This window comes from Prionailurus bengalensis, chromosome B4, assembly GCF_016509475.1.
Source record: "Prionailurus bengalensis isolate Pbe53 chromosome B4, Fcat_Pben_1.1_paternal_pri, whole genome shotgun sequence".
Classification (NCBI taxonomy): domain Eukaryota; kingdom Metazoa; phylum Chordata; class Mammalia; order Carnivora; family Felidae; genus Prionailurus; species Prionailurus bengalensis.
Window position 1 is genome coordinate 118,482,239 of NC_057358.1, and position 23,781 is coordinate 118,506,019.

At 41.5% G+C, this 23,781-nt stretch overlaps 1 long non-coding RNA gene across 1 annotated transcript in view; it reads left to right on the top strand.

The window, feature by feature from the left end:
* The window catches only part of LOC122472550, a 32,534-nt gene extending 15,439 nt beyond the window's left edge, over positions 1-17,095 (top strand). The window contains exons 2-5 of the long non-coding RNA XR_006294468.1: positions 3,678-3,885; positions 7,704-7,794; positions 12,583-12,745; positions 12,846-17,095. This is a non-coding gene — a long non-coding RNA (uncharacterized LOC122472550). The remainder of the gene's footprint in view (positions 1-3,677; positions 3,886-7,703; positions 7,795-12,582; positions 12,746-12,845) is intronic.
* Positions 17,096-23,781: the final 6,686 nt, after the last annotated feature.

Below are 23,781 nucleotides of genomic sequence, written 5' to 3' on the forward strand. Positions count from 1 at the left end.
GCACAGCCTCCCCCGTTATCATCCCTTGCTACAAAGGTACTTGTTTTCTTTTTTTAACCAAGGATGAACCTACATTGACACATCATAATGACCCAAATCCATAGTTTACCTTAGCGTTCACTCTTGGTGGTGTACATTCTGTGGGTTTGTACAAACAGCACAATGACATCTATCCATCATTGTAATATCATACAGAGTGTTTTGTCACCCTATAAATCCTCTGTGCTCTGCCTCTTCACCTCTTTCCTCACCCTACCTTTGGCAAACACTGATTGTCTTTCCATGTCCATAGTTTCGCCTTTTCCAAAGCATCATATAGTTGGAATCAAACAGTATGTAGCCTTTCAGATTGGCTTTTTTCATTTAATAATATGCATTTGAGGTCCCTCCATGTCTTTTCGTGGCTTGGTAGCTCATTTCTTTTTAGCACTGAATAATATTCCATTATCTGGATGTGCCACAGTTTATTTTTCCACTTACCTGCCTAAGGCCATCTCAGTAGCTTGGGTCATGGATTTCGATGAAGAAAAAATTCTAGGGATGAGCAAGTCTGTTCATTAACGTGTCTAATACTGCAATGTTACCAGGACTCCACATAAATATGTCTAACAGCTTTACAGCGAGAGATAAATGAGGCATGGATGTTTACAAATTATTTGTGTTGTTGGATGGGATGAGAAATGGGAATATGCCAGTTTCCTATTGAAACAACAGTTCAGCAGTTGACAAAACATTCCAGATAACAGGAAGGACTGTCTGTGGGTACAGTGTGAGTGCTTAGTCACTGCCAGGTAAGACAGGAAATGGAAGCAGATGATTAAATAGAGCTAAAGGAGATAATGCCTCAGCCATTATTACTATCCACTAATTATTGCTGTGTTTCCACGATATACCCCACATGTGGGTGCCTTCTTCATCCTCGAAGGGCTTATATCTGGGGTAGACGAACAGTGCTATTTTTGACTTGTTTTCCTAGTCATTGAGAATATTTGAAGAACATACTTGAGGGTTGGTGGGAGATTTAATGTTTCACATCTATGTTTTTAATTGAGGAAATGTTAGCATCAAAGTAAATTTTGGAGATTTTGACTATTTTGCTGTGGTGGAAATGAAGAGAAAATATTTTGACCACATATGAAACAAATGAAGAAAAGCTTACCAACCGAATTTTAAAAATAACCAACGAAGGGCTGATTTGGAAGGTTTATTTTTATTTTATCAAGCCCTAACAGAACTCTAAGTTCTGAAAGCAGAAACTTTGGGGAGAATGATTTGGGTGGGTCGACAAAACAGAAAAAGGGTACAGAGTTTGCTGGAAGACAGGCCTGCCCATTCCCTGCTACTCACCTGGAAAGGTTTTAAACTCTGAAAACAACATAGAACAAACACATCTGCACATCATTAGCATTAAAATAAGGTCCTGTAAGAAGTCAGAATATCCTTGGGGAACAAATTGGTAGAGTCTCAAATCCTTTTCAAATTGCAGAAGAGAACATGTTTTACCTTCCCATCCTGTGACTGGTAGAGCCTTGAGAATACTTTGTGTATACATATGTATTTATTTGATTTGTAAAACAGGCCCTTTTCCTTCATAGCCAGAGGAGCCATTCCCAGAAAGCGTGCAGGCAGTCAAAACATTTTCAAATCCCAAAAGCCAAAGGAAACTAGCTTTTGGTTTATTTACCGGGCTTTGTCTTTCTAAACATTTTCTTTTTTAAACTGGCCCTAAAAGGGCAATAAACTGTGTCCCGAGTAGGCCTGAGAGGAGAAAAAAAAAGATAAAGATTAAAGGACATTCAGCAGGAATGTCCTGCAAATGATGTCTGCCTCAAGATGTATGGTCAGTGAGATAAGTCTAAACAGAAGAACAGTCTAGGACAATCTGTGCTCTCACAAAGCAGCTAAATGGTCTCGGCAACATGCTTATCACAAACTCAACCAGGTAGCATATTTGTCAAAAAAAACTTACATGAGGGTTTTTCTCCATCCCAATCTCATTACTATGTGTCAGCAGTGCATTAGGTATTGATGAGGAAATATAAACATTCAAGAAATCGAGTGGTATTTTTTTGCTGGACATGTAGCTGTTGACATAGAAGCAGGTATTAGAAAATGAAGGGTAAGTTCAAGATCTGTGTTCTACAGAAAGAGAATGAAGTGACTTAAACCAAGTTTGGAGTTTCAAATCTCTACAGAATTCCATATTTTGTAAAGAATGAGTCCTTCCCCTTTTAAATGCCAAGAGACCAACCCACACAATGTTTAAGTAATTAGCTTCAATCAAAAGTTCAAAGTTGAAAACAAATCGAGAAAATCGAATGGTATGATTGGCAAAGGACCCTTTCTTAGTGTCCTAAATGCTGTACTGAAGCCTTCAAAAATAACTAAATATTATAAGAACTGAAATAATGTAGATGGGGGTGCAGATGTAGGGACATTGACTGTGTTATGACAGTCCAGAAAGGGGCTTCTTCAGGGAATTCACCCGGATCAGATACTTTAAGGTGTGGTTGGATCCTGTAGATCCAGAACATCATATTTTGTGGCATCTCTCCTTAATAAATCTCTTTAGACCATACATTCATCTGCATATGTGCAAAGTGGGGGTGGGGAAGTAGGCTTACCAAATCCCAGAATTTAAAATTTATGGAGTTTTCACTAAAGTCCCCGAGGAGGGAATAGGGCTACCTTTCCTGAGTCTCTGCTGTATTCCAGGTATTTATTATTAACCTCTACTTGTCACAACTATCTAGAAAAATAGATAATACTATTTTGTAGAAAGAGAAATATGAAGCTTGTTGTGTTTAAGGAACTTTTCCAAGGTTACTCAGATCAGATTTTTAAGTGAGAGTTGCTTTCAAAGACCGTATTCTTCCACTGACACCAAACGTGCAAGCTTACCACCTTGAGAGGCTGTCCCAACTTGAAATTTAATCAGGTCACCTGGTGGCTCAGTCTGTTAAGCATTGAACTCTTGATTTCAGCTCAGGTCATGATCTCACGGTTGTGAAATTGAGCTGGGTGTGGAGCCTACTTAAGATTCTCCCCCCCCACCCCCCCGACTCTCTCAAAAAATAAATAAATAAAAATAATCAGTGGTGGTTTTGGTCCATGGTTAACAAACACAAAGTCCTGACCCCCTTTTCACAAAGCTCCTTGGGTCCTCTTGATAATTGAATTACCAGGCCTGGCATTTCTTATGCCATCTAGGGAAAGACAGAAAGGTAGCCAAAGGAGGGGAAAAAACAAGAGAAAGAATATTGGATCTGTCTGCTTGGTGGTTTCTCTTAGAGGAAGTAAAAGGAAGACACTTCTTTTCTTTTCTTCTCTTTTCTTTTTTCTTTCTTTTTTTTTTTTTCCTGTCAAAAAGGGAAAGGGTAGCATGGGGTAAAGGTAAATAGAGAATAGTGATGTCATGACAATGAACCAAACAGAACAGGAGAATTGGTTTGGGGGTAATTTCTCCATCTCCCTGATCATCACATCCTTCACTGAATGAGAGAATATTCTGTTTGGCTTTCAGGCTGAGGTTGTCATGCAAGAAGTGTATATTAATTTCACATTTTCTCATAACTTTCTTTTGAGGATAAGCATTTTGGTTTTCTGCTGTTTATTATTTCAAAGGCATCTATATGCTAATATATCTTATGCTAATTATTTTCATGTTTTCCCCTTAGGTTATGCTTCATATCACCCACCGGGGAGGATCATCTCTCATGAAAACTGCCAAATTTGATTTTGAAAATTATTCAGAAAAATTTAAGCCACGCTATCTCCCACTGTAGGAAAGAATATACTCTGGAGGTTCCTATAATTCAAAGAAAATGGACTGGGATAACATTTGGGTTTGCATGCCACCAAAATCCTCTCGAGAAGGACAGCCAGGTACACAAAGCATTTAACATTGTGACATTGAAGTGTTGGAAGAATAATTAAAATAAAAATCTAATAATGGTTTTTTTAGAAATTGCTAAACGACTATGTTTGATCCAGGGACGAGAAAGGGAAAAGCTGTTTTCATTCTCTTGGCATCTGAGGTGTAACTGCTTTACTGCTATAAATACCATATTTTAATTGTGTGTCATCACTTCTTAGCATCATTGCTGGAAAGTTCATTCTAATAATATTAATGCCTGAAGCTGAGTTTCTGCTTAAAGAAAGAATCCGGTAAAAGAGGAATTTCATATAATTAGCTAGTTCGATGTTTTCTTCCAGCTTTTTCTTTACAGCGTTTTGTTTTTGTATTTTGTTGTACTTTGTTTTGAAAGTAGGTTGCAATTTTGTAAAAAAAAAAAAAAAAAAAACATAGGAAATTAGCCAATTAACCTGTCTTAAAATATTTTTTCAGGCATCTTCTTTGGAAGATAAGCAAGGCCTAAAGAAATGATTTCTCAACGTGAGATACTAAAACTTAGATCACTTTGGAGAGTAGTTTACATGTCTCCCTTGGTTAAGAATTAGGCCCCTCTTGTCCACAAGCACTGTCAGAGGCACAAGGAAAAGCCCCCCCCCCCCCCCCCCGTTTCCCCAACCTCTGCATTGTGCTCTGTCCTGCTCAGCACTTAAGGAAACCAAAGAATCAAGCACTGGGGGGGCTTCATACTCCAGACTTAAGTTCATTTTGTGCCCCAGCCCCGTCTTCATCTGCTCCTCTCTCCACCTCTCGGTTGCTGCGCCTAATTTCATTTCTATTTTCTAAATGCTTTCACTTGGAGGCCTCCACAATGACTTCATTCTGGCACCTCAGCTGCTGCTCTTTCGCCTCTCGGCTCATGCGAATACCTCTTGAGCTCCAAGACAGCTGTGTCAGGAGGAGAGTTTCCTTTGAGGGTGGGAAGAAAGGTCTCCTTCTGCAAGGGTGCCGGACAAGCAAACGCGGCTCTCCTCCAGACAGGGGGGTGCTCAGAGCGCCCCGACTAAAGACAGGTGTAGACAGGTACCTGGGCAGCGTGTGCTAGGACTGCAGCCAGCATTTCACCATGTACAGTCATCACGTCTCCGTGAACAGGGAGAACCAGGCTGGGGATACATTTGGTGAACTGGTTAGAAAAAATTATCGTCAGTTAAAGGTACAACAGTTTGTTGAAACCTGGCTATGTTCGGTACATTCTGATGAGATAAAAGACCTGCCGTAGTTGATGTGCTAATAAGCCTATGCGACCCCTCATTCTTTTCTTCTCGTGCCATTTATTTGCCCGTGACTATAACAAAATAGCCACACATCTCCCCTTCTAAGGTTGTGTGCAAAGAAGGATTCGACCTCAGTGCAGCCCCAGCTAAGAAGAAACTTTCTCTTCTCGCTCTTCTCTGAGCATAATTCAAAGACAACTCAAATAGAAAAGCAATTTGTGTGCAATTAGGCTCCAAAATTTATTAGGTGTAGGTGAACCATGCAATGCGATTAAGGAGGCTGCTGTGAGTATATTATTCCCTTCATGTACTAAATTCCATAAGGACAGGAAAGAGATCTATCTATCAACAACTGTTAGCCTGTAGCTCTGAAAGGTGGCTGCATTTTGTAGACTGTCAGCAAATACTTGGTGGGCATAGCTCAGTCTGTATTAGCAATGAAACTTGGTTCAACAACACCCCAGAAATGCTGTGTGACCTGTGAGGAGTCGCATTCCTGGGTCCTGTAATGCTCATGGGGCATGCTTCAAAGCACAAGGCTTCGAATAATAGGGACTAGCACCACATAAGCCTGGAGTTGAGTTCCACATCAGTACCTTCTAGTTTTCTGACCCAGATGAGTTTCTTGATCTCCTTGAGCCTCGTGCTCCTCGTGGGTAATATGGAAGGGGAAAAAAATTTAAGTTAGCTGTGCAGATTAAGTGAGTGTGTGGTGCCCACACCTAGTAAATGCTCAGCTAATGGTCACTACTTCTATTATCATTATTATTTTTACTAGTTATACTACTTTTAGGATTGTTCTTATTATTAATGACATTAATGTCATTAATGGTCACTAATGGTCATTAATGGTCACTACTTCTATTATCATTATTATTTTTACAAGTAATACTACTTTTAGGATTGTTCTTCTTATTATTAATGACATTAATGTTTGGGTGAAATGTCCAGAATTTTTCCTCATAGAGAACTTAGGTAGTGGGGATCAGGAGATACACACGTGAGATAGTGTTTTTGCTATGAAATGAAGAGGTGGAAACCTCGAGTTTTAAGGGTGATTCACCGGAAGCCTCTGTACCATCACAAAGTGTCCGTAAACACTTTTTGTGGTTAAATCTACCATGTTGCACAAGGTAAAAATAATTTTAAATCCAAACAAACGGTACTGCTTGTATCTAACCAATGCCAGACATTCAGGTAATATAGGAAAACAAGTCACTTGGAAGATAGATATTTTTATCCTCCCTGCCAAGAATTCAAATGTCCAGCTAATAAAACTGGCCTTTTCACTTGTCTTTGGGGTACCTGGGAGTATGAAAAGCCATTTTGTGAGTGGCTTTTTCCATTGCTGGTAGCGGTGGTTGTTGATTACAGGATACAATTTGAAACTCCTGAAGGTTGTGAGGCATGGCATGGATCAGGACGAAGGCTTTCTATAAGAAAAGCCATCTTGCTGGTTGAAAAGCCCTAGTGAGCTGCCAGGCCATCTTTGTGGAGCCGGAACATCATAAGAAAGCCTGCGGTTGGGTCTGTAGGCCATTAAAAAGTTTCAGCCTCACTACTAAACAAGAGAAGAGTAAAGAGTCTTGTGTTTGCCTCAAAAACACACGCCCCTCACAGACAGAAAAGTCAGATGTTAATTAAGCCTTTGAAGGGTTAGAGTGGATCATGCCATTCCATATCAAAAAGTCAGTTTTGACTTCTAATTGCATGCCAAACCAACCAACCAACCAACCAACCTGCAAATGTATTTGCTAACAAAGGTTCTTATTGCACACAAGTCGCATTTAAAGTAAAAAGACAAATCTTTTTTTCTTTGTATTTGGAATGGTTCGAAGCCCAACAGAGCCTTCACTGAGTCTGTATTTGTATGTTCCATTTACTTTTTACCATTTCCTGTGGATTCCCTTCTTCATGAAGCCATCCCTCAAAGGAAATGCTGACAATAAATTAATGTCCATACCTTGGTATATTTTATGGTGTTTCATTTTAAGTATTCACACTTGGATTCGAGTGCAGCATCTTTTACCTTTGCTCAGCATATAGTAGAGGCTAAATAAATAGCAATTAAAAGAGACAGGCTCTCTAAAGTTACAGCAATATTTCCCTAGATTTTCTTTTCATTCTGTCATTCTTCTGTGAAGTTCGTGTAATTTGTCCTCAAATGGGCAAGATTTGGGATTGTTCACAGTCACAAGTGAGAGAACAAAATAAGAGATTTTCATTTGTAAGATTGCCTTTCTCTTATCTATTGGTCTTGCCTCCCAGACTGTCTGTCTGTCTCTGGAAAGCAAAGTCAATAAAAATGATTAGAGCTGGCATCTCACAAATGTACACCCTTAAACCATGAAGCAGTAATGCTGTGCAGGAAATATTTTTCTGACCTTTTCAAATTGCATCCAACTGTCTCGGGAATTTCTCAGTGACTAGAGGTAATAAGGTTCAATCCGTTTTACTGGCTGGCTTCAAATTTAGTTCCTCCACATCTCTAACTTATCTATTCTTTGCATCTTGGCTCTGGCATCCATTCAGCACAGAAATCCATGCATCTAATCTTTTCTCCCCCTTCTCAGGTTTTGCTAAAGGATCACACTGTGGAATCTACAACCGCGACAAACTTCTGCACTTACTGCCCCTTGAAAAACAAAATATTGGCATGGGAAGGTTAGTGGGCATGTTGTCTTTTCGGAAGCCCTTGTTGAATGTAATTAGCTTGTAGATTTCATCCCTGTCCTACACCACAGTTTTTACCTACGTGATTTATGCCTCAGTAATCTTCATTGTGTGAAAATTTTCCAACTTAACTATATCACAGGCACTCTGTAGAATATTAAAAGGGGCAAACCTATGCGCATTTCTTTTGTGTTAAATTGATTTTGATTTTTTTTTCTGCGAGTCCATACGCAATGGGCATGCTCTTCACCAGCAACCTGCACCCGCCCCCAGTAAGGACGGGAGTCATCCAAGTGTGACGCGCTAAAAGGCAGCTGGGCCGCCCCATTCGTCACCATGTTCCCTGACGGAGAAGAGAAAACAGAAGCTGGGGACACGTTTCTTGACCTCACAAAAGTGTTGGATGTCAGGAAGCCTTGACAAGGAGTTCAGAAATCTTGTCTTACTTTTCATATTTAGAGCATCTCCGTGCTGTGATTCTGGGGAGCTACCAGAGTTTCCTCGTTCCTCCAGATTCAACACACACTGTTGTTCCCACCCATCGCCTGCGCCCTGCCTTCTGCAGCGGTGATTAGAATCTTGGCCGGAAGGTCCTGTGGTCAGTGGGGCTTGGAGCCTCTTTCTGGAGCCTCTCTCTGTTCATGGGCAAATAGCCACCAGGAGGAAGATATCTTTTTGAAGTTGCCCTTCTCAGAGTCTGTGTTTGCTTGTACACTAATTGTCAAGTTTGATCATCAGAAGATAATTGGCTTTATAGAAATGAGATCATTTCAAACAACTCTATTCAGAAAAAAAGTTTAAAACAAAAAGAAAATAAGTTTAGAGGGAAGAGGATGAAGAACAGGCTGGTTTTTTTCACTCACGTGCAGCAATGTATTTTTTTTCTTAAAAGAAAGTGAGTAGACTTATGCAAAAGCTCCTCTTCATAATATAGCCTATTTTTTTTTTCATTTGACAAAACAAAAATAATGGAGTTGGGGACAGTTAAAAGAAAAGGTACAAAGTATGTTTAAGAATGGGTGTTTTTTGAAGTTGCTATTTTGTCATATGAAACTCAATCCATCTTGCTACTAGATGTTGACCTGGAAAGGGACAACAGTCCTCATGTTATCCCTTTACAGCCTGGGTGTGGGTAGCTGGTGTTTTGTTCAGTAAAGACGAGGTATTCGGGCAGTTTTGCAAAGTCAGACTTACCCATTGTTTGCCGTGCAGGGCAGTGTTTTTACCACCAGCCGGGACAGAGTGAGGGCTTCCCGGGTGACAGTCGCTTGAATGGAACTGTGTGGTGCTCCTGACGGTGGTTCATGTAGGTGCGCATACGCCTGTGTGCACGCGTGCAAGCACGTGTGAGGTGTGCAAGGTGTGCACACGAACTTGAGTGTGGCATCGGAAGACACCAAGCAGCTCCAAAACCAAGTGGCCTCTCAGCTCTGCCTGGGGACCTCAGGGTCTCAGTGGATTGCAGACTTTGCTCTGCCCAGGAACCGTCCCAGAACAGAGAGGGGGCTCGGCCTGCGGGCTCAGATTATTGTACAGTTGGCACCTCCTGTTTCCCGTTTCTAAGATCTTTCCTACTGGGGCGCCTGGGTGGCGCAGTCGGTTAAGCGTCCGACTTCAGCCAGGTCACGAGCTCGATCTCGCGGTCCGGGAGTTCGAGCCCCGCGTCGGGCTCTGGGCTGATGGCTCAGAGCCTGGAGCCTGTTTCCGATTCTGTGTCTCCCTCTCTCTCTGCCCCTCCCCCGTTCATGCTCTGTCTCTCTCTGCCCCCCCCCCCGAAAAAATAAATAAATAAAAACGTTGAAGAAAAAAAAAATTTAAGATCTTTCCTACCGTCGGGACCTGGAGGTAGAACAAAATCGGTGTCCAGCCCTTCCACTGCAAGTGTAAAGTGACTTGAATGTGGTGGGACAAAGGCATGAGGCAGCGCGGGGCTCCATTTGCCAGGGCTTGTTTTGTTTTGCTGGGTAGTCTTAGATTTGGAGCGCGATTGGGGAACGAAGGGGGAATTGCCAGGTGAAGAGGGTAAGGGGGATGAGAGGCCTGATTAGCAGTGCGGTGGAGACTAATTACTAGTCCTTCCTTATTGGGTAACTGCTATTTCCTGGGTGTGGCCTGCATCGCTCAAAACCACCCTTGCTCTTCCGAGGCCCCCCGGGAAGACGGGTTAACTACTCGGTTTACCGGGGGTGGGGGGCGCAAAGTGAGGCGTGAGACCGTTGAAACGGAGTTTGTTTCTGAGCAGCAGGGCCTTTGTGTGAAGAGAGTTGTTTTTACACGGAAAGGAAGGAAATAACTCGTACCCAGTGGGCTTTGACCTTTCCTCTTCCTCTTTCCCCCTCCTCTGTCACCTCCTTCCTCCTCTCTCGCAGGGCTTCTCCTCCTTTTTCTTTTCTCAAAGAGAGAATCAAAGGAGACCCAGCTGCTGAAACGCCATCCCACTGTCCCTCCTGCGACAGCGCATTCTTCTTTTCGTGCTTGCTGTTCAGCTACTTACTTGGTTTGAAAGTTTGATAAAGGGCGCCGAGTTCTGCCTCTAGTGGCTTCTATCATTTTCACATAAGGTAATTTTTATTACCTTAAAATAGTACTACAGACGGCAGAAGATGGCGGTTACAGGCTGTCCTCACAAATTCACATTCTGCCCCGCCTAATCTGCCCTTCGTTCGTCCGAGTTAATGATTTATCGGGGTGAAAGAATGGATTGAGGGAGGCAGAGACGCAAAGGTATTTTTGTGAGTAGCCCAGCAAAACCTGTTTCTCCAAATATTATGTTTCTAAATCAGGATTGAACTCCTTCAATTAAGGTCTCTTTTCTTCTTCTATTTGCCTCACATATCAATATTACAAAAATAAACATGTATGATTGCCGAAGCAGGCTTGTTATTGTGGCCTTGGCTCGATGGAGATGTCGATGCCCGAGGATTCAATTTCGCTCTTACAGTGATAACTAATACGCTCCAATTTGTTTCTCAGGGAAGGAGCTTGGTTATTTATTCCAGGTAAACTGGGCTGCTTCTGTTGCCACAGCATCGAGTAGTCCCTGAAACTGAGGCTGGCCACCTGATGGGGCCTCCTTTGTTCCCAGGCATATCAGAAGACAGAAAGGACTCAAATCTTCAGCAGAGTGGTAGAATCTCAAAAGCTCAGTCACCACCGTTCACTGCAAATATATCTCTTCCTAGAGTGGGTGTTCTAGAAATTCAGACTGCATCTCACTTGCAATAAATAGCCCCCTTTAAAAATTTCAAACAGAACCCCACAGGAAAAGCAGCATGGCTTTAGATGGAAAGATGATTTCAAGCTCTCTCTCTCTCTCTCTCTTTCTCTGAGGTCTCTTGAATATGCATGTGATCCCAGCCCAGAGTTCTTCCAGGAAAATCTTTATGTTTGCACAGGTCTCCTTCGATTCCCACTATCATCCTTATTGGAAATAAATCTTAATAAATCAAAATAATCTAAACAAGGATAAATTGTTCCGGAACTATCTGCCACACACAGTTCATCTCCCACACTTTGCTTTCCATTACTGCTGAAGGAAGGGAAATGATGGCATCAGCTTTAAATCTATAGATTTAGTAGCGGGCACCTGCCTGTGCCTCTGTGATATACTGGCGATCTCCACTTATTGTTGGGGTTGCAGCAGTATTTATGTTTCCTTAATTGGAAGCCCGCGGATACCCCATGGGATTTCCTCCCTTTGGCTAGACAGTATATCCATATAGACATAGAGCATAGCCACCGTGGTCTATTGTAATATAATAGTCAGAAATATCAACATGGGGATCAAAATTAAACCAACACCTGGGCTAATGGAGTTTCTAGACTGCCTTTTGATATTATTAAGAAGACACCATTTTTCTCAGTGTTTGTCTTTGGAGTTAAAGCAATGTCAGCAGAAATTCAAATTGAATACGCTTTATCACGATGTTTCCTCTTCTGTTTAATTCTTCATCGGGTTGCTTCCAGGGGTGAGGGATGACTGATAAAATTACCAAGTACCCCACGTAATGGACAAGTAAACAAGAAACACGAGAGGTTTGGGCACACTATGTGAAAATGTTACCCTTTTATTATATCTTCTTCCTTTTTAAGTGAATGAATGTGTTAAGATCAGCTTTACACAAATGCTTTGAAAGTTCAATTTTCTTAAAATTACATTAATTACAATGAAATTAACAAGTAAATCCCCTTTATGTTAACTTAGTGTCAAAACAGGATTCATCACCTTGGACATCAGAGGGCCCCTTCATTGTCTTTATTTGTGCTTCCAGCATTTGCATTTGCTTATCCCTTGTGCTATTTTTATTTTTGTCATTGGAGTTCATGAAGACTTAATCATCAGCCCTCTAATTTTCCAGAAAAAAAAAAAAATGTTGATTTATTGAACTGACTGCCGAAAAAGAAGAGGAAGACGAAGATGAAGAAGATCAATCTGACATTGTAGGTTAATAGTAGGGAACAAAACACATTCATAATTAGAAGAGAAAAGGACTTTCCTTGTTCATTCCAGTTTATAATAAAAAGCCCCTCGCCAAAGTGTCTTAGAAAATAATGCATTCAGACTGAGTCGAATTACCGCCTAGCAGATTCTATTTATCTGTAGCCTAAAAAGCAGCTGCGTTTTTGTAAAAAGCAATGAATGTGGCAGTCCTACTTAAAGGTAGAAGAAAAAGAACACCCCTTGTTTTGTAATAAGGGGATTTTCAATTTAAAAGAGAGAGCGAGCCTGTTGTGTGAAGTACGGTTATTACATTCACTGTATTCTATCTCACCCACCAGGAGGCTAATAATGAAGGGCCGGGGAAGGAGGCCAGTGCTAGGAGGGTTATCTCACTGCCTCAGATGCTGGATAAGTCGAAGGAAGCAGAATCGCTTTTGGATGACATTCAGAAAGGCCGGAGTGATTATTTGGGAGAGAAAAGCCTGCCTATTCTTTTCCAAGGTAAACAGTTCATTTCATCTGTCGGCTGCATGTTTCGATGTAAAAATATGTTTATGTAAAGATATCTATAAAGTTTGCCTTTAAAAAAAAATCATTTTAGGTGCGTGACTGTTCCCCTGGCCTGCCCATCCACTGATGAATTATTAGCAACGTGCCTTAGACAAAGGACGCACGGGAGCCCCACCACACCTAGAGCCACGCTTTGAAGGATCTGCCAAGCTCACTTTTAATCATGAGAAAGAAATTACCCACATGGAGTCAGCAGAAAATGAGAAAGTAGAGCTCGTGCTGCGAATAATTCCAGCAAGTGCCAAGGGGCTAGTTGAGGAATGGCTTCATGAAGTGAATATCTTTAGCTTGTACTTAGGGTTTGGTTAGCGTATAATCATTTTCTCTTTTAGGAGCGTTGACTATCCTCAGTGTCTTTCCTCACTAAAGAGTGCTCAGAGCATTCGTCAGGATGTTGACAGATTTAATATCAGTCTCGTCCTTGTTGTTATTTACTATGACTAATTTTACATGTGCAAATATGCAAAAATCAATTTAGGCGGAGAGGCGCTCCGGAGCCAACGACTGTTAATCGCTGTATGTGTGTGTGTCTCGCTTGCGAGTGGATGTCCAGTAATTTCTGTCTCTGTGTGTGTACGTGCCCTTGTTCTTGTCTTCTCTCCGTTGTGCCATAGGTTGGGAGGTTTGGCCAGCCAATGCCTTCTCAGATGTGGTCTGAGGCTTTCATTTGATTTTTGGACCAGGAAAAAAAGAATGTGTCACATCATGATTAATGGTCAATCTGAATTTTCAATTCATATGAAAGGAGAAGGGGGAGGAGGATATGAACCCAGTGATGAGACTAACCTTTTCCCTTTGGGAAGAGCATGATTCAAATTAAACATCACTTTCAGTGTGAAATTAGTTTGAAGGCTTCTTTTTTTTTCTCCCCCCGGGCCTGGTTTAACTCCATGGTGGCTGCTCCTGCGGAGAGGACCCTTCCATCCGGCCTCTGTGCCCGAATCTGTTCCCAGTAGGCCATAGTTCCTCTTCTTTTGTTTTATTTTTCTAAAGACCAGGTCCAAGAAACCAAAAAAAAAAAAAAAAAAAAAAAAAGAATATTTTACTATAAAAGCGTCATTATTCACAAGATAAGATTTTCCCCAAAACATGTTATTTCTTGTCCCACTTATGTTTCCAAAAAAGAAAAATAAATAAACAAACAAATAAGTAAATATGTAAATAACGTTCTTCTTTTGAGGATAATTTTGCCAGGGAGGAGGAAAAGGGAAAGCGAGGGATCCTTTCCAAAGACCTTTGAGTGCCCTCTGCTTTATGCCAGTTTCTGCTAGCCGAGTGAGCCACATTGGAGAACAGCAACCCCAAACCCCAAGCTTTCCCTCAATTCTCTAGTTCCCCACGTAACCGAGTCACAGGATTGCCATGTCAACCTGCAGCAGCTCTGGCTTCAAGCAAGCATATGCCGGGACAGTCTGAAACTACCCTTCAGTACCTACCAGAGACTCAGGCCCAAGCTTGTAGAAAGAACCCACTGTCCATGGAAACGCTGGGCCGCTTGCCCATCTGTGCACATTCTGGATGCCACAGTTAGGCGTCATCAGGATTTGATGTTCCATTGATGCTCTTTCTGGAATTTGGTGGCTTGTAGAGAAAGGACAAGTATAGAAAAGGCCAAGAGACAGGCTCGTGCTTCCATGTCTTTTCAAAAAGAAGATGCTAGGGCTTTGTAATCCCTTTCCTACAGGAAGAGAGGTGTGGTGGGGGAGGGGAAGCAGCTGGGTGGGTGAGGTAGGGGAGGGGAGGCAGCTGGGGGCAGAGGTAGAGGTGGAGTGGGGGAGGTGGAAGGTGGAGGCAGATGAGCAGCTGTGTTTATTTTAATACATATCATTTAACCCTCACCTAAAAACAAATTGGAGAGGTTTGGGAGTGCATTAATCTGGACCCAATTAGCATGTCTTTCTCCTTCAAAAGTGCAACCTGAGATTAATGAATATAAAGTAGAGTTTCAGATGCAGTGCTTAAATCATTTGCATGTTTCATGCATGATAATTGAATTTATGTATGCACTTCCTATCATTTAACTATTTCCAGTCTCCTCCCTGTGATTCACACAAACCAAGATTTCATTACAGTCACCTCCAGGTGGAAATAACTTGCCTAGACCTTACTCCTAATGAGGAACTCAAGTTCTTGTTTCTTTTATTTGAATTTGAATCATACGATATTTTTTTAAAAAGCAGAGGGAAGTTCTTATTAGTCTGGGACACTCTTCTAGGAGGCGGTAAATAGGCATTCTGAGTTTATTTTTGGAAGGCCGGAAAATCCATGCGAACTTATGGCATTGGCTTATCAGTGGTCACAGAGAATTGGGTTTCAGTGTGGTCACTTATCAATATATTAATAACTCTGAGAGCAATGTCACTTTAATGCAGCATAAAGAACGTTCTTGGGCTCTGGGCCTGAGGTATTTAGATCCCTGGGAGATTTAGTGCACCGGATTGTTTCTGGCATAGACCCTGGCTTCTATAGATGTGGGTGGGGGGATGGTGTCAGCCTCCATGAAGGTCTGTAGATGGGCAGTTAGCACTTGTGGTCTCTTAGTATGTTGTAGGGTTTTTTTCTTTTTTTTCTTTCTGTTTTGTTATTTAGGTGTAGAAGGCTTAATGCTGACTTAGTGTGAGCAGGTGCTAAGTTTCCCCCTCTCCACCTGCCCCAGAATGAAAAGTCTGAAAGCTGGCAGTGGGCATGGAAGAGAGCTTCCTGGGGAAGAAGGTGAAGCAAGCGGCTTAAAATAAATCCCCTGGTTTCAGTTCGTATCAGTGATTTGTCTGTCTTCTGTCTTTCCTCATGTGTTTCCGAGTCCGATGTCAAAGTGATGAGCTTTTCTCCAGGAATTCTTCCCAGTGTCCTTTGTTTTTGGTGAATTCAATGGTTGAGTGTCGCTGAGTGTCTCTGGTCTTGTTTCCTGGTCCTTGTAGCTAAGAATGTCGTTGAAGGATAAACTCTTGTTAATTTGTGATGTCACAATTTAAGTGTGCTTCCTGTCACTTATGTGTAGTTTAAAATGTTCCTTAATGTAGCATGAAATGATTGGTTAGCTTTGAAATGGTTGTGAAGTCATGTGAAGAAAATAAGTTTTGCATCCGACCAAGATAAATTCACTCTAGTGCTTTATGGCTTTTTATTCCTATGTGATAGTAATAAAGTCTCATGTAGGGATGGAAGCCATGAAATACATTGTGAAAAATCATCAACTAAGAAGGGGCCATCAGTATAGAAAACGGTAGCCTGTGCAGCTGTGAACATGATGGAGAAATGACTTAGTGCATAGCTCTGCTACATGTTTGGTGTCTCTTTGAGTTTCTTTATCCTTAGGTTTTTGACAGCTAAGGAATCTAGGTTACAAGAGTTGATTCATCTTCGTAATCATCGATTTACATGCACATTCGGGTTTGCACATTTCTGTTTATCATACATTTTCCTCCGTGTCCTATTATCCAATGCGCTCTAGGAGAACTGTTAATAGCCCACCAGTCTGGTAGGCAGTGATCAGTCCTCCCATGGCTACTTTCTCCTGTGGCAGTCTTTATTCTGACACAAAGAAGGAATCGTCAAGTCAGACTTGACCTCTTGGAAATGTGGTCCAGATTGCTCTACTCCCAAGCTCCAAAAAGGTGTACATTGCATGGGCTAGATCAACGCCTCCTCAGATCCGTAAATCCACCAGGCCAGTTCCATGTACAGGTGTAGCTCCGGTAGGGAAACACCCACTGTCGGAGAAGGAGGAGGGCTTCAGGGTGGAGTCAGGTTCTCCTCTCTGCCACTTGGAGCCCTGGGGCAAGTCTTTTCACTCTTTATCTTTAAGATTGGGAGAAGTAACATGGCTGGCAAGGTTGTTGTAAGGATTAAATGAAGAAATGTATACAGGACCTAGCAAATTATTGAGCATGTCGGAACAAAAAAAAAAAGCCCGTGAGATTTGTTTTTCTATTTTCTTCCCTTTCTTCCCACTCTCCTTCCCCTCCCCTTTCCCTGCCCTCCCCCCCCCCTTTAGACATTGGTCCAAAAACAGAACCTTTGAGAGAGCAAAGAGTTCTTCTAGAATGTCTAGTTGCACCTCCTTTCCATATGTGGCTTAAATGCCTTGGTTGGGTTCATAGTTTCATTTTTTTCTAAATGAACTATTTTAATGTTGATGATTGACCTATTTCACTTTTCTTTTTTTCTGTACATACATTTTTCCTTGACCTGTTTTAATATTGACTATTGACCTATACTCTTTTTTTACTGGTTTTCTGTATTTTTTTTCAATGAGAATTCTAATAAAGATTATTTGTGTTATCTTTTGCCTCTCCATTTCCTCCACACAATGGGATTTTAGCTTGTGCTCTGAAAATGTCTGGGCTGCCCCAGTAAGATAAATGCTGCCTTTTCCTTGGAAACTGCCCAGGGCAAGGCAGAGAGAACCTTATTCTCCCTGCATTTGCATATCAATGGACTTGGGGAAATTTGTCAGTTTAGTTGTAACTTTGGTGCTGGTTTAACTTTTAAACATATAGAAGTTATCATTTGACTTTATCATGAAAGTCTATAGAATACTTCTGAATAAAGAAAAGGACTCCACTAGTATACAAATACCAAAACTTTAAAAAAAAAGTTGTAGAATGATGTAAGTGTATTACATGCTGTAAAAAATAGAATATAGTGCAAATCAGTGACACCATATGTGTATCTAGAATTATTTTATTATGACCGAATATTTCTTTATTCTCTTAAGTTTATTTATTTTTGAGAGAGAGAGAGAGATTGAGGATGCAAGCAGAGGAGGGGAAGGGCAGAGAGGGAGGGAAAGAGAGAATCCCAAGCAGGTTCCCCACTGTCAACACAGAGCCTGACACGGTGCTCAAACCCATGAACCGTAAGATCATGACCTGAGCCTAAACCAAGAGTTAGATGCTTAACTGGCTGAGCCACTCAGGTGCCCCAAAATTTGTTCTTTAAACCCCATACTTACCTCTATATATCTATCCAGAACCTAGTAATGTCTCTGATGCTTAAGGACATTAGGTAGGTATTCAAATATTTGTGAATAAATGAGTGGGGAAAGAAGGAAGGAGAAAGATGGAAGGAAATAAAGAAATAGACAGTCATATCACCCTAAGAAATATATTGTATGGTTAGGGAAATAAAGTAAACACACATACACAGTTAAGAGTGAACTGCAAGGAGAGTTTAATTCTGTAGGAGAGTAAATATTCCTAAGTCATTCAAGATAAAATGTAATGAACGGTGAATGTAATGAACAAAATGTAATGAACAGCATTACCATAGGGATCCAGAGCAGGAAAGTTCCCTAGATTCAGGGTAAGATCCATGTTAGGATTTAAAACATCAGCCAGATTTCCATAGGCAAGAGTCAAGGATTTAAGCATTAATTTATCAAGGAATTTATGAAAAGCTCAAGTGAGTGGTTCTTGGAAAATTTTCCAACGTACAAAGTATTCTATCCTGGAGAACATATTTACTTCTAAATATCTTCACAAGTACCATTAAAAGCAGATAGTGGATTTTAATGGACCCACTTGCTTAGATTAGTTAATTACTGCAGAGTCTCCGTGGGCTGCAATCAGCTATTATCCATGTGGGGTAGTCTAAGTTGCCGTAAGTCTAAGTTGCCAGCATGCCCATGATTTCAAGGGTGGACATGTATTGGCTCAGTTTCTCCCCTCCTTTCCTTGTATGGTTGTATTTAAACTCTGGCACTTGATGGAACCTCAAGGCCACTTGTGCAGTAGTAGTAGCCTTCGAGAAGGACTCAGCCTCCCCCAACAGCTCTGGATATTGAGTCTGCCACTAGACATGGGCCTTTTCAGGGTTATTGGTTGGCAATAAATCTCACAGTGATGCCTGTGTAAAGTGCATATAAATATGTTGGCCAGTGGAACAGGATGCTGCACTCACTCAGCAAGTGAACGAGCCCATCTCTGTCTTGCCAGTGGTCATGGATAAGCAGGAGATAGGAGCACCAGCAAAGAGTGAGATTGTGATTAGGGGACAAACAGTCCTTCTTTCCTCTCCCTCCATGTTCTCATCTGAAGTTCCACTTGGTCAGAGCCTTCACCAACAACATCACCCTAATCAACGGAAGATACCATTCGTGGGATCTGGGTTTGGGCACTTTAAGAAAAACCAGATCGTCTTACACATTCAAATCACAAAATGTTGCAATTGTTGGAATTGTGAGGCCTCCTTACAAGGCAAGATAGAGAGCTCAGAATGATGCTCTCATTTTTCCGATGGTCCCTGGTACTCTGAATCCATGGTTCAAATAGCAAAGCCCAATCTTTCTAGTCACAATTCGAACCTCACCAAGTAGGCATGCCTTCTGAGGTGTTTTTGCCAGAGTGGGGATGGGCTCGGGCTGGCCCTGGCCCACACACTCGCTCACCTGCCTTTGTCACCAGAGCCACCCCCATCTATGTGCAAGGCGTGACGAAGGGGGAGGTCTACCCAGCAGCTCTTGATCACAGTGGTGTCTGTACAGGAGAGCAGAGCCCAGAACTCAGTGAGCACCACATAACATGACCCTCTCGGTCATGGCCTTCAGGTGTCCCATCTCCAAACCCATTCTTGGAATCAGATCTACAGAAAGGGATGCCCCAGACCCTGTTCTTCTAGATTAGACTGTCCTTGAGTTTGAAATGAGGATGGTAAAAGGGTGGAGTGGAATGGGGTCTAAGCGGATCTCTCATGATTCTACTGAATGGCTCTCCCCACACAGCCTTTCATAAAGCAGGCACCAAGACATATGATCCAGAGATTCAGGCCACTGATGCCAGGCCTCCTTACCTTTCTTTCCACCATCAGTCCTTGTCAAGAATATAAAATAAATTACTTGGTTTAAGTTAATAATATTAGCCACGTTTCAAACCAAGAAACATTAAACACATGAAAGAGATACACAAATATTCTGGGAGTATGTTGGAGTAGAGAATATGTAAGCAACTTACTCATCACCCCAAATTAGGTTACAAAATAAAGGCTCAAAATACACTGATGACTTAATGGCTTGCTTAATTAAATTCAAGGTCTGCCATCAACCACAGGGCCCCACATGCCTGTATTCCCTCCCCCTCTCCAACCTCATCACCTGTCCGTCATTCATCCAGTCCAGCGCCACTGACGTGTGGCATTTCATGAATGTACCAAATGTGCTCCTACTTCAGAGCCTTTGGAATTGCTGTTCCCTCTATTCCGAACACTCTTCTTGGATATTTACATATCTCACTTCTCACCGCCTCAGGTCTCTGCTTTAAAGTCTCCTTATCAGTGAGACCTGCAAGGACCGTCCTCTATAAAATAAGTCCCCTCCTCCTCCAGACACTGACCATTCTACTCTTATCCATCTTTCTCCACAGAAGGCACTTTTCATCATCTGATATACAACATATTTCCCTGCTTTTAAAATAGTGATTGATCATCTTTCCTCACTAGAACAGAAGCTCCAGGAGGCCAGGGGATTGATTTGTGTCTCTTGTTGACTGCCTTATCCCCAAAGCCTAGAATTGTATCTGCGCATAGTAGACATTCAAATATTTGTTGAGTGAGGTAAGACTTATCTGGCATCCCCAGGCATCTATGTGTTAAGAGACAGGCATTATGTATCATAATAACAAAGAATCGCTTCTATTTCTCACCATCTGAATTAACCATGCTTTAAGCATTGTATTCTCATAAGATGTGTAGCTTTGTTTTTCCAGTTTCCCCCCTTATAATAATGTTATGTGTGTCTCTGCCCTTGACTTTTATGCCAGTTCTTGGTTAGAATAATTTTTTTTTGTTTTGAGAGAGAGAGAGAGCACAAGCAGGAGAGAGAGGTGGAGAGAGAGAAAGAGAGAATCTTAAGCAGGCTCCACATTCAGCATGGAGCCCGACATGGGGCTCAACCCCATGACCCTAGAACCTGAGCCAAAATCGAGTCAATTTTCAACTGACTGAGCCACCCAGGTGCCCTAGGATAAATTCTTAATCATGGAATGACAATATCAGAAGTTATGGACATTTTTATTGTTCATCACATACATTACCAAATTCCTTTCCAGGCACGCTGTGCCAGTCCACACTCCTGGCAGAACGTAGATGTCAGAAAATTTTTGTTGGACTTCTTAAAAATCACTATTATGCCATTTCTATCAGGTTAGACATATTCCCTTGCTCCCTTGGTTCTTTTGCCTTATTCTTCCTGAGAGTCTCAAATTGTACTATATTTACTTTTTCAATTTTGGTTCTGGATTTCTAGGATGAAATAAATTATTTTAAATTGTATTTATTTATTTTGAAAGAGAGAGAGGGAGGGGCAGAGAAAAAGGGAGAGACTCCTAAGCAGTCTTTGCACTGTCAGCATGGACCCTGACATGGGGCTTGATCTCATGCCCCTAAAATCATGACCTGAGCAGAAATCAGGAGTTGGACACTTAACTGACCGAGCCACCCAGGTGCCCCTGAAATAAATTATTTTAGAAAGAGAAGTAAAAAAAATCATCCTTTTCAATTCCCCTATTCTACATATGAGGAAATGAAGTCCCAAGATCATTCCAGTGGTTGTAAGCAAGGCTACGAGTGAGGGACCCAGGACTGCTCTCGAGTCAGCACCTGAAAATATTTAAAAACCATGAGTCGACTAATAGGCATCAGAGTACCCCATGCTAACTCTTAACCATCAGAGCTACCTGTTCCTTATTAAAATGAATGTCAGAATGTCCACAAGAGTATCTCTTGATGTTGAGAGATTAGCTATATTTACGGTGTGTAGGATATAACTTTTAAGTTGAACTACCTGTTCTACTTGGCTGTGTTAACTTGTTCTAGAATCTTTTATTTTAGTCTCTCTTGCACAATCTGGCTCCTTCACATTTATCTTCTTTCTGAATTTCATAAAATTACAAGGCAACCAAGAAACCAGCAGCATTCATTGCATTTCTTTGAATACAGGTAAAACAATTAGATTGCTGGTCTGTTTACCAAAAAATAAGATCTTGTGCTTCTCTGGAACTGACACAAAACTGTCACTTAGAGACTTTGTGGGGATGACTATTCAAATTGGCATATACATTTATAAAAAGCTCTGGAGACATCTATCTACACAGACAAACACACATAGTCTCCCATTTCTTTGTAGAAAAATGTACACTAATGAAAAATTTGGAAGTATACGTTGCCTTTCCTTTGAGATCCTCAAAACTGGCCCTATACATTTTTTTTCTCATGTGTATATCCCTTCATAAGATCTCCTTTCAGATAAGGTGTTCATACTTTATTCATGAATTGAATTGTTATGAGAATGCCATAGCTAAAGATCAAACCGTGGCTAACATCCATGGTAAACAAGAACAATTAACAGAGCCCTCTTTAATTCCAGACACATCTTGAGGGATGAATCAATTGACAACTTAAATAGGACACTGTGTCCTCATAAAAAGCATTAGTATACAAATATATGTCTTACCCTGGTGCCTACTCTAAATTCAAGAAGTCGGAAATTCCAAACTGTTTATGGAGAATACACTATTATTTACTGATAGGCATTAATGGCTCTATAGAAAATGTAAGAGCCCAGGTGAAATAAATACCTCAATTGACAGGAGACCTCTCAAGGGAACTAGAATGAATGAATTTAATAGTTGTTCGCCATAGTTGCATGGTGTAGATGTGTACATGTGGGTGAATCCCACTCCCATTGTTCAGGAGAACAAATTTATTTTAGATTAAAGGGCAGAGAGTAGGCTCAGCTGAAAGAAACCAGACTATACACAAATAATACATATGGTTTTGCAATTTTTTCATTTTAAATATGTATTTCTTGATCCATATTCCTAGATTATAGAAAATAATTTCACTAAATACTTTTCTCATTTTTATCAAATCCAGATCCTTAAAGCCAGCTGGACCCCCAACATCTGTCAGAAGCTATACCCTCTCACATCTAGAAATAACCTTCTCTTAAGACATTCATGGCCTCTTCCCTTCTCACTTCATTTCCATACTCTCTTCCTCGACAAGGTGGAGAGGAGCTAAGAAAACAATAATCCACTCACAACCTGTCTCAGACCATATCTTTTACATACTTCATCTTGGTTCATCCTCTCAACAACCTTACCAGGAGGATTTTATCCTCATTTTTTCCAGGTTTGGGAACTGAGTGAGAAATTGTGAGTCACTAGGCTGCTTTTCGCAAGATTCTCATCATACCCCCAGTGTCCGTCCTCAGACCCAGGGCATGACTCATAGTAGGTGTGCCGGTTTTTAAGATATTGTCTCTCAGCTCCAAATCTACCTTCAGTGCTTTGTATAGAGTGATACAATATGAGTCTTTCCTACTTCTCTTCAGAGGTTTGAGATCAGAGGGAGTGCCCAACACCACCACCACACCACCCCTACACATGCGCGCATGCACACACACACACACACACACACACCTTTCCTTGTTTCCTGTAATGGCTAACCTGCCCAGGAAAGGGAGGACTTGGGACTCTCAATCACTGCCCCCACAGCTGGTTCTTTCTGTTCATTGTTGCCAGCATTTCCCCATAATTCTTGCTAAAGTGCAGAATGATGCTAGAAAAAAGCAGGGATGGTCCTATCAAGACAAAATATCCTCTGAGTACCTGAGTGGCAAGCTTCCTGCTTCCCATGAGGGAAACAAAGGATCAAGGATTACTGAGCCCCTGTGGGGACACTTTCTAGACCATACCCACTTCCTTGTGTAAATATTGCAGTTGTGGGAGGTCTGTATCCTAGGGCAGATGGCATCTAGAATAAAGGAGAATGAAGGAGTAGGTATTTCAAAGTGACCGAGCCATCCTTTTGCAATCCACACAAGCTTTCGATACTAGAATACAGAGCACATTGTCCAATGATGGCTGGTGAACGTGACGGTAGAATTACAGTCAAGTGCCCAATGCTGCCCCTGGCTAGATGCATGACCACGAGACGTTCACTTCCTCTCCTGAAGCTGAAATTCCTCACCT